This window comes from Ambystoma mexicanum, chromosome 12 (assembly GCF_040938575.1).
Source record: "Ambystoma mexicanum isolate Mex_15411 chromosome 12, UKY_AmexF1_1, whole genome shotgun sequence".
NCBI lineage: Eukaryota > Metazoa > Chordata > Amphibia > Caudata > Ambystomatidae > Ambystoma > Ambystoma mexicanum.
In genome coordinates this window covers 480,901,161-480,910,492 of record NC_090936.1, presented here as the reverse complement: position 1 = coordinate 480,910,492, position 9,332 = coordinate 480,901,161, and positions in this window count along the sequence as shown.

The following is a 9,332-nucleotide window of genomic DNA, read 5'->3' as shown; positions in this document are numbered from 1 at the left end:
CTGAAAGATGGACTACAGGAAAAGAGCCTGTGCTGACTATTTCATTTTCTGGTGTCCAGGCAAGATCTCCCTGTCTAGCCATGCATCACAAACAGTTTGCATTGTTGTTTGTTAACCACAAAGTGATTACACACTCTGTACATTACTTAGTTTTAACAAAATAGGGAGAACGAAGCATTTATGTTGGACGGTTTGGACGGGGTTACATGTCTTGATATTAATTTTTTTTTACAAAGAATGAACATATATCAAAACCTTTATAACAAAAAATATAACACTTTTTTTGATGTTGTTTGGGGGGGGGGCAAACCAACCCCTGTTTCCCACCCCTAAAAGCCCACCCCAACCGTTTCCCCACAAGATTTAACACTCTACCCCACCCCTAAGTGCATTCTTCATAACATTTGTTGTTATAAAATATTCGATATATGTTCATTCTTTATAAGATTTTCGATATAAAGACTGCATACCTTTTTTGACTGTGGGTGTGATTGCACTATTGGGACAACCCTTCCATCCCACTGCAGTCCCTTACAATAGTCTACTACCACCTAATGTACATGGAAAGAACATATAATGGTGGGCATAGAACAGTGGCCTTCGGATTGGCACATGCCATGGTTATAGTGACATGAGTTCTAAAGAGAAAGCTGAGCAAGATCACAGATAATTGACAATGCAACAGGCAGATAATAAGAGAATAAAATAGGTTAGCCATGCAGAGAGAAACTGAACAAAGCAGCCAAACAGAGCTGGAAAGATCAAAACAGATAAATAGTGGAAGAAATAGGACATGAAGACGTTGATTGAGATAGAAACAACAAGCAGAGAACACTAGAGACAGACTGGCACTGAGCTACAATAATGGGGGGGACACAAAACCATCAGCAGACTGAATAAACAAGAAACTCATGGAACAAAGGTAGCGAGGGTGTGGGAAGAAGGACTGGTGGATGGATGTATGGGTTGTGGATGGATGGACATAGGGGACATCAATCGAACCTAGGGAGTATGATAAATTGATGAAGATACTTAGAGATGAAAGAAGAATTAGAGCAATAGATTACATACGAGTGTGGCGGCTAGAGATGTAAATGCAATGCATTCTTATACAGCCAACCAAATCACGGCCAAAGGTCCAGAGATAAATGGCCTATGCATTTAAGTAGGCTGGGCAAGAGCATTCTGCAATTGGTAAGAATGCAGAAGGTGTCATCATTGTGGGTATCACAGTGAATCTTTAGTGGTCAACGCCTCAACTTGGTAATCATGCAGACCTGAGAGTTGTTGACATTCCTGAAATCCAAAGAACTGCATAACATTATTAAGTGGTGGACACCAGCATTGCTGTAAAAGTCGAATTAAAGATGGTCGATGCTGTGGGTGAGCTACCAATATGCATGAAGCTCTTATCTGCAAAAATAATTGCAAATTAGAGGCTGGAGGAACAGCTGCCTGGAAAAAGCACAAATACAGGGAGCTTCACTAAAATACCATTCCACATGAGGCGTCTTCTAGCCAGCTCTCTTAGAGCCTCTCCTAAGCGTAGCATTTCCCTGGGTGAAGAACCTCAGTCCTTCAGGCAGTGCGCGGTTTTGTGGACGAGGCACGACCAGTCAGTGTCTAAGATGCACAAACACACTACATCAGAAAGAAGACAGGTCTGATGTCTAAACTTTTTCAGCTACAGGAGTGCTCTGATTTCTACAATATTTGGCCCTGAGAGGGTGTCAGCCTAATGAGAATGGGGTGCTTGCCACACATCATTCTCTAGCAGGGTTGCAATTCACTCAGTATCACCTGGCCTTACGTGCACATTGAGACACACACAAATCTGGTCCTCTGACCAATTTACGACTGCCTTTTGATTGGTTCTCTTTTATTGAAGGTTTTTATTCCTGATCTTATTTCAACTTGCTTTCTAAAGCATGCTGTTGGTCTGTGTTATGAATTTACTTTAGGAATGAGTCAAGCATGGTGGTTGCCGATATGCCTTTTTATTTTATTTTTAGAACAATAACACCTTTTGATAGATTTAAATGATGTGTCAAACCACAGGCCACACAAAACACCATGGTGTTTGGAAAGGTTTATAGTTAATATTTCGAATTTCATTATTTCGTTTGCAAAAATGTCAAAAAAATTATACCGAAAAAAAAAAATGTCGAATGTCTTTTTTTTGTTATTTTTTGTTTGAAATGGGGTTCCCTCGAAGCCCCCCTTTTTTTTCTAAACACTTTTTTTTACTCGCAAAACCAAAACAAAAAAACATGTAAATTAAAAAAATAATACGTTCAATTTTTTTTTCGGTATTTTTTTCTACATTTTTGTCATTCGAAATTTTATTTTCGACATATTAACTGGATACCGTTTGGAAACCTACACTAATGCTTGTTTGAATACTCAGCATATCCACTGTGACCAGAACTTAGAGTGTGCCTGCACGTACACTTTCTTTCCTCAGAGAGGTCATAGGTTTCAAAGGTCTTGAATTGAAAATGTGCTTCAACAAACAGCTCTTTTCGTCAAAGAGCAGCTGCAATCCAAAACAATGGCTTGACAGACTTTGGAGTAGTTGCTCATTTCCAGAAGAGACTAGAAGCAGTTACTGTTCCAACCATGTTGTGTTTAGCATCACAGTCACCTTGGAACATACTTAGCGCACACATTCCAAAGGAACAGGTGGACATGGAGCAGAGGAAGGTTCTGCTGGATCTGTTCATGGGACCCAACCTGTGCGCTTTACTGCGCATGCTCAAAGACTCCAACACGACGACCGTGGGCTGACCTTTTGAAGGCACAGTCTGTTGGTTCAGGGCAAGACAGGGAAAATAAACCAAACACACTTGAATCTGTCATATCATTGTGCCTCAAACAATTATCAGACAGGTGCAGCATGTTTGGGAACACCGGGCAGAGCAAGTTGCAACACTGTGGTATACAAAGGAAAGCAAGCAGAGTAGAAGTGATGGATTCTGGGGCAGCAGAGTGATATGGAAGAGAGCAGTAGCTTGATCAGAGCTTCAGAAGGATAAAGTGGTCAAGTTTTTGATTTCTTCATACCTTGCTTGCTGGTTTATACTTTCAAAGTTTAGTTTGTTCCTAGTCTTCTTCGATGACACCCTTTTTCACAGGCTGAACAATTCCCAGTCTCACAAGCAGCATGGCACCAACGTGTGTTCCTCTGCAAATTCAAGCCGTCATTCCCTGACTTGAGCTTTAGAACAATTTTCCAAGCCCTGGTCATATGCCACATGGATAGAGGCAGTGTCCTACTCGCAGGAGCCCCACATGCCACCTTCACCCCTCTGAAAGCCATCCAGCACACTGCAGACTGCGAAAATGTGACCATTTCACTCCCATCCTCAAGACGCTGCACTGGCTCCCCCTTCAGGCATGCACCATGCACACAACAACCTGTACCACGTACAAAGCTTTAAAAACGAAAGCATCACTCTACCTGGTAGAGGAACTCGCCATCTCCGGGGGCCCACACACCTCCAGAAGCTACAACTTAGCCAGATTGAAAGCAAAACATTGCAAGATGGAGAACATTGGGAAATAGGCCTTTTTCCTGCTACACACTTCCTCTGTAGCATGCTACCAGTGCAGATAAGACTGGCCCTTCCATCCAACACTTCAGGAAGGACCAGAAGAAGGACCTGAAATCCCTAATTATTAAAGACCCTCTCTTTCAATCACTGATCAGTCTGCTCATCCCTACCCCCCTCCAGAACAATCCATGTCTCCTCCCTCCTGTCCAAAGCTCACCCCACATCCGCTCCCTCTGACTCTCTCCCCTCTGTTCTCATCCCCAAAATCTACCCTCTTCTTATCCCATACCTTACCACTTTCTTTGACTCCTGCCTCTCCTCTTCTACATTTCCCCTCAGCCTTCAAACATGCAACGATTATTCCTATCCTAAAAAAATCCTCGGCTGACCCACTCCTTACCTCTAACTACAGACCTATCTCCCTTCTACCTTTCCTTTCTAAACTCCTTGAGCCTCTCGCTTATTCTCAACTCTCTTCTTTTGTCTCCTCCTCCTCTCTCCTTCCTCCCTTTCAATCTGGCTTCCGACCTAAACATTCCACTGAAACAGCTCTCACTTCCATCCTCAACTCTCTCCTCTCTGCTCGGCATGCCAAGCAATCATCCATCCTTATTCTCCTTGACCTCTCTGCCACCTTTGACACTGTTGATCACCCACTCCTCCTACACACTCTCTCCTCCTTTGGTTTCAAGGGCCCTGTTCTGAATTGGCTATCTTCCTACCTTTCTTCTCGTTCCTTTACCGTCTCATGGGGAGGTCAGACCTCTTCTTCCTTCCCTCTAACATACGGTGTTCCACAAGGCTCTGTACTTGGTCCTTTCCTCTTCTCTCTTTATGCCTCACTCATCGCCCCTGTTATCTCTTCCTTTGACGTCTCCCATCACTTTTATGCTGATGATACTCAACTCTTTCTGTCTTTCTCCTCCTTCACACCTGACCTCCATCTCAAACTCTCCTCCTGTCTCACAGCTATCAAGAACTGGATGTCCTCACGCTTCCTCTCTCTTAACACCTATAAGACAGAAGTCCTTTTTTTCCCTTCTAACTCACTTCCTCCTCCCTCTCCTCCCCCATTCATCCACTTTCCCCCCTCCCACCTCCCTCTCTCCTCCCATGCTCATAATCTAGGCGTTATATTTGACTCCCCTCTCTCCTTCTCACAACACATTTCACTTACCTCTCGCTCCTGCCGCTACCATCTATACAACATTCGCAAAATCCGTCCTTCTCTCACATTCCATGCGACCAAACTCCTTATCTCCTCTCTCATCTTTTCCTGGCTATTCTATTGCTCCCCTTTATTCTTTGGACTTCCTGCATCCCAGCTTACCCCCCTTAAATCCATTTACCACTCTGCCGTTCGTACTCTTTGTCTCCTTACCTCTCTTGATTCCATCTCCTCCTCGCTCTCTCATCTTCGTTGGCTACCTTTCCACTTTCAGTTAAAATTCTGTTTTCTCTGCCTTGTTTTTAAATCCTTACATGGTCTAGCTCCTCCTTATCTCTCCTCCCTTCTCACCTTTTACTCCCCCTCACGCTCTCTTTGTTCTGCTGACCGTTTCCTCCTCACTGTACCTCCTTCCCCTTGTGCTTCTTCCAGGTTCCGCTCCTTCCAACTCCTCGCTCCTCTTCACTGGAACGCACTCCCTCTCTCAATCCGCTCTTCCAATACCCTTCCCTCATTTCGCACGTCCCTTAAATCCCTTCTCCTCCACTCTCCTCCTTGAAGATCTGATTATTCTCCCATCCCCCCCTCTCTCCCTCTTCTAACTCCTTAACCCTGACTCCCTTCTCATTCTCCCACCTTCCTATTCTTCACTTGTTCTATCCTTCTCTGTTCCCCCACACCAATCCTACTTCCTCTCCACTTCCCCTTCTCCACAGTTAATTGCTTTTTGCACTGTTTTTGCTGTCGAATGATTCATCATGTAATTTTGCTCACATTGTTCTTTGTTTATTGTTTATTGTTGTTCACTGTACAAGTTGTTCCAAAGTACAGCGCCTTGGTATAAAGCGCTCTATAAGTAAACAAATGTCATATGAATGAAAATCCCTTTTCAAATGTATTGTTCATCAGGATTCATGTACTACCTCCAGAACAGGTTGGGCCGCAAGTCATGCTACCAAAAATAGGCAAACTACAAACAACATGCTTCTAATGCCAGATGAACTGTGGAAAAAGCTCAGATCCACTGCAAAAAGGTGTGGTTTGTTATTTCACTTGTAGCAGTGATCCTGAAGCTACAGTACTTTGGAAACTCTTCCATATGTGTTAATACATGACTGCAGTCAATTGCAGTCGAGAGGGACTTGCATTTAGTGAACTAGGGAAAATGGTTGCCTGCCAGACTCCTCATCACATGTGCTTGTATCACCCCAAGAGGTAAGTATTATCTCTAAGGTGTTGAGCCAATTGACATAACAGGCCACACCGAAGTAACAACGATTCCATGTTGGAACACCATGATCGCAAGTAAGACACCCTGGCTGTATTCAGGCCATTTGCTCTTATTTCTGAAGCTTGCGCCTACATCATTGTGCATGCTGTTTTTACAGACTGTAGAAGGGTTTTTGAGTGATTTGTGGGGTACAACGTCAACTGAAAAAAGGCTGAAGTTTTTCCAGCAGCAGAAGGATGTTAGTGGCACATGCTTGATGGTCTGCCTATCACCTGGTGCCCAAGGGAGCTCATATCCTTAGGGGTCTGGATTACATCTGACATCAATGCAATGCTAAGGGCAAAAACTGATGACCTTCTTGATAACATCAAATGACCTTATTGGTAACATTATAACAAATATATTGAAAGTTGGAGGGCTCTACAACCTTCTCTATGGGGTAAAGTAAATTTAATCAAGATGGTGGTAGCCTCAAAGTTCAATGATATGTTCCCTATGCCAGTACCTGATCACATCCGCAAAGGCCATCATATGATGGATTCATATGGGATGGAAAAAACAGTCAAATTCCAGTGAGGAAGCTCCAGCAACAGCTGTTGAATGGGGATTTGGGACTACTTCATTTTGAAAACTAACAAATGGTTTGCTATGGAATATTCCTATGTAAATAGCTTGCAAATGTAAGTGAAGAAACCTGGGTACATGGGAATACTGCCCTCATGGGCCACTATCACCAAAGGCCTTGAGGATGATACTGACTAATCTGTAGAGTGACTTCAATTCCTGAGCGCCAGACAGGTTGTGGGGATGTTGAAGGTGATGGTGGACAAACCTTATTTCTGAGTTCTGGGGTTCAAGCAGCTAAGTGTGGAAGAAGCCACAGAGCAGTGGATGCTCAGGGCATAGTCTAGATAGCTGGACAGTGAGGTGACCATGTAATTGTGGCCAAGATGGTTTGATAACATTTGAAACACCTCACTAGAACATGGGACCAGGGCTTGCCAGGTGAAAATGCTACAACGGTTATATTGGACTCCAGAGAAAATGTTCCAGAAAGCCCCTAAGGCTCTCTAAGTCATATATTATGGGGATCTGGGAAGATCTGTCCATTTTGGGGTGAAGTTGCATCACCTGTTAATGATGTCCTGGTTTACAGAACCTGTGCAGATTCAACACTTATGTTTTTAGAGGTAGAGACAGGCCTGTAAAATGGCCCTCACTGTGCATGATTTAGTTTAGGATTGTAACAATTCTGTGGTGAAGAAATTGATACTAAGATGGCGCAAGTCCCCAGAGAACATACCTCTAATCATCTGGCTCACCAAACTCTGTGATGCATAAGCTGTGGAGAGGGCTGTCTGCAGGATGAAGGATGGTGACAGGAACGTCAATGGGGTTTAGTCCAACTTTGGCGATTGATAAATGTAACAAAGTCACAGACTCGTGTTTCATACTGGCCTTGGGCAGCCTTTGTTTTCTATATGTTGCTTCTCTGATATGCTCTTTATTAAAATTCAAATGTCTCCTACAACGGTGTTGTATAATCTTTATATATAAAGCTAAATGTTTGTATGTGTGTATGTTTGTGCGGCTATACAGATCCACACCGTTGAACCCACATCTACCAAATTTTGCATGGATTCCTCTTTTGTCTGGGGCACGATCGTAGTCTATGTTTGGATGCAAAAATCTTAGATGCAAAAACAAATTTGGAAAAGAAATGTACACATTTTATCGCGCCACTCCAAATGTGGGAAATGGCAAGGTTACAGTTTACTTAAGTTGATTCACAAGAAGAGAGCAAAATCAATCAATCTTTCTTGCACATGTTCCCAAATGTGCTTAAGCCATTGAGTGACTGAAACATGCCACACAAACAATGAACATCACTTGAAAAAGCTCCATCTGATGCAAAGCGAAAATCAATATTAAGAGCTTCTGAAACACAACAGCAAACAGCAGTATGACTTTCCGACCAGAGGACAAGATCAACTTTCTCCAGGGAAAATGAGATGCCAGAACAAACTGAAGCAAGACTTGCTGACATGAGGACAAGAACAACATCCTCCAGGGCACATGAGACACCAGTGCAAACTGAAGCAAGACTTCTGACAAGAGGACAAGAGCAACATCCTCCAGGGCACAGAGACACCACTCGATCAGGACACGGGCAATGCCAGGTATCACAGCTAGTGATGAATAAACTTTAATTTGTTTAAAGAAAAAGACAGACAGCAATGAATGAGAGGTTTCTGACAGAATATTTGGAGTCAGCATTGAGGTCAGGCGAGTGCTGATGCCCAGTAAAACAGGTGCCATGATGCAGCTGTGTCAACAGTGTTGGTGCCCAATGTTGGGAAGGGGCAGGCCCGTCCCACCCCTTTGAGCGCTTTAGAATGAGGCAAAATCATTTGAAGCACTCTGACAGACTAGGGGGGAGGAGGGATGGTGAAAGGACCACCTTTCAATATGAAGGACCCCACTTCAATATAATCAAATATAATGAACCCACATAGTGTAGAGCAGGTGCAAGCAGCATTTCTATTTTACACAGATATTAGTAATCGTAGGTAGAAGGGAAGTTCTGCACGGAAAATGTGGCATTGCATGCACTAGGACCAAATTTCAGGATGAGGGAAATCTCCAGTCATGCCTGAGCTCCCATAAGAACAGCCCACAACCCCAACCACCACAACACCTATTAATTGTTCTAATAGTGTTGCAAAGCGGTGTTTTTTATTCAAGAAGGATGTGCTCTACAATGCCGTGATCACAGACCGATGCAGGGTGTGCATGTTATCTCACACTGGCCAAAGCACGACCCGGTCCATCCCCAGGCAACCACGAGTTATAGTCCATTTAACTGACTAATGAGCTTTTGGCCCTTCGGAACATGCATATGGAATGGATTTGATTACACCATAGTAATTATGAGTAAATAACAGAACCACTCAAGAAGATGGCAAGATTGGTTAAGGGAAACATCTAGATATACAATTATATATGAGCTAGGATTGTTACTGGCTGTCCAATATCAGGTGGACAACGTATGCCTACCTCTAGAGACATGTAATTCCAGAAACATTAGATACACAGTTTCTCATTGGTCCTTCAAACTATAAGGTCCTTTGTTATATGGCCTAATATAATTGGTTGGAATACTGGTGCCATGTGTGGAACATTCGGTTCATTTAGGCAGCACGTAAGCCCAGACCCAGGCGCAGGGAGATAGGACATGATACTGCTCCATCACCCAATTAGCCCAACTCTCTCATCACCCATGCCTTCTGCAATGACATTGTCTTTGTACTTGGCCTTGTAGAGTATTCTCATCTTTGGGAATGCACAGGAGTGAGGGCACTCACTATCGTGTATGGGA